The 2,510-nt window shown below is 37.3% G+C and overlaps 1 pseudogene; it reads right to left on the reverse strand.

Annotated features, from left to right (window-relative positions):
• Positions 1-1,152: 1,152 nt before the first annotated feature.
• Positions 1,153-1,436, reverse strand: LOC110592645 (annotated as a pseudogene).
• Positions 1,437-2,510: the final 1,074 nt, after the last annotated feature.

Raw genomic sequence — 2,510 nt, forward strand, 5'->3', positions numbered from 1 at the left:
GATCTTCCAGGTAGCGTGAATGTCAGGAGAGGGGTCAGGTGAAGGAGCATATCTTGAGTACATGTGAAGGCCTAAGGTTTGGTTTGTTTGCTTGTGTTTTGATTTATTAAATATCTTTTTGTTTATTCTTCACGTGTGTGTCATATGGCAAGCTTCTAGATTTTTCTGTGTTCCTAAGCCACTGAGTGGGTCCTCCAGTCCTATCTGTGTTTGCCAGAGCTGCCCAAGCCTCCATGATAAAGACCTTTCCTTTGGGTAGTACAAGGGGAAGCCCCAGTAGGCAGACCACCAAATTCTCCTCTTCTTACACAGCAATTCCCTTTTGAGATTGTCCTACACTTTGTCCATACATCAGGGTCCAGGTTGTTGGCTTGTTGGGGAGGAAACAGGCTAGCCCAGGGGTATAGAGGGGAGATTGGCTTTACCCCTATTCTCTGTTGATACACAAGATGGTTTCTTCCAACTGTAAGCCATATATGCTCTACAGCTCTAATTTAAGACAAATTTGATCCCTTAAGCCAGTAACTGGTTCTCAAAGTATCATCAGGGACTTTTTGGGGGCAGCTGTAAGGCCAAAAGTGTTTTTTCTTTCTTTCTTTCTTTCTTTCTTTCTTTCTTTCTTTCTTCTTTCTTCTTTTTCTTTTTCTTTCTTCTTTTTTGTTAATTTTGAGAGTAATTTAATATGTTAACATAAACATACAACTATATTCTAATGTCATTATTTGAAATATAAAGAAACAGATCCTCACAGAACTAAAATAACTCAGACCATGACGTTGTTTTTTCCTTTTCCTTTTCTTTAAATTTAGACAAGTTTGTACCATGATGTAGCAAATAAGGTAAATGCCATGAATATGAAAGCAGCAGTTTGCAATATACCCGATCTAGAACCCAGGGGAGGTGAACTAGACAGAAGTGTAGTCATTAGTATAGCATAAAGAATATAGTCGATAATATTGTAATAACTGTATGATGACAGATGGTAACTATACTTATCATTGTGGGTCTTACATAACGCATACAATTGTCAAATCAGTATTTTGTGCACCTGAAACTAATATAACATTGTATGCCAACTGTACTTAAATAATAAAAACTAAAACAACAACAACAAACCAATTAGGTAACGTCATGAAAAATTGGTTTGCAGAATTAAAACTCTCCATTTAAATTTCTTTTCATGATCGGAGGTCTCATATTGTCTCCAGTTTCTTCATTGTATTTTGTGTGAAATCCATCATAGAACGGGGATTTTTGGACCACCAACAGCAGCACACACTGGGGTTGTCTTTCTGGATGTGAAGGTTTACTGTAGATTTGCTGCAATGATCTTTAACATAACATCTTTTGTAAACTAGATAAGCACTTGCAGCTGTTCTGGCAACACTGGTGACTGCTGAAACCCTTTCAGCTGGTGCTCTGGAAGTCAGACTCATTGCCTGCAAGGCATGTAGGATGCTGAGCACAAATGGGCTTGTGTAGACAGTGGAGTCAAGGTGCGAGAGGAGTTCTCAGACATTCTTTGCCTATTTCACTGTCCACTCATGAGTGTACAATGGGGTTTTCTAGAGGCAACACGATATAAGATGTCATAGCAGATTTAATAGAGAAGCAAATATAAAAAGTTTGGCTATCTTCTCATAGCCAGGTGTAAAGAAATTGGTAAAAATGTAAAATAATGCCACTCTCCTCATGCACATTATTTTGGTTTTGAAAATAGTTACGTTTCATAAAAATATGTTGTTTACATTAACCTATAGCACGTAATTTATGTTATGTTGCCAAATTAATAAATAATTAACATTTTTCAGTAATAATTTATAAACTGGTACATATTAATAGATATTGTCCATACAAAAGTTCTTTGGGATTCTCAATAAATTTTAAGTGTAAAGGGATTCTGAGATCAAAAATTTAAGAATTGCTGCCTTCAAACCTACGGAATGGGAGAAGATATTTGCAAATGACATATCAGATAAAGGGCTGGTATCCAAGATCTATAAAGAATTTATCAAACTCAACACCCAAAAAATAAATAATCCAGTAAAGAAATGGGCAGAAGATATGAACAGACACTTCTCTGAAGAAGACATGTAAATGGCAACAGATACATGAAAAAATGCTCAACATCACTCAGCATCAGGGAACTAGAAATCAAAACCATGATGAGATACCACCTCATACCAGTCAGAATGGCTAAAATTAGCAACACAGGAAACAACAGATGTTGGCAAGGATGTGGAGAAAGGGGAACCTTCTTACGCTATTGGTGGGGATGTAAATTGGTGCAGCCACTCTGGAAAACAGTATAGAGGTTCCTCAAAAACTGAAAAATAGAACTACCCTATGACCCAGCAATTGCACTACTAGGTATTTATCCAAAGGATACAACAACAGTTATTCGGAGGGGCATATGCACCCCAATGTTTATAGCAACAGTGTCCACAATAGCCAAACTGTGGAAAGAGCCGAGAGGTCCATCGACAAATGAATGGATAAAGAAGATGTGG

Source organism: Neomonachus schauinslandi, unplaced genomic scaffold (genome assembly GCF_002201575.2).
Source record: "Neomonachus schauinslandi unplaced genomic scaffold, ASM220157v2 HiC_scaffold_3795, whole genome shotgun sequence".
NCBI classification, from domain to species: domain Eukaryota; kingdom Metazoa; phylum Chordata; class Mammalia; order Carnivora; family Phocidae; genus Neomonachus; species Neomonachus schauinslandi.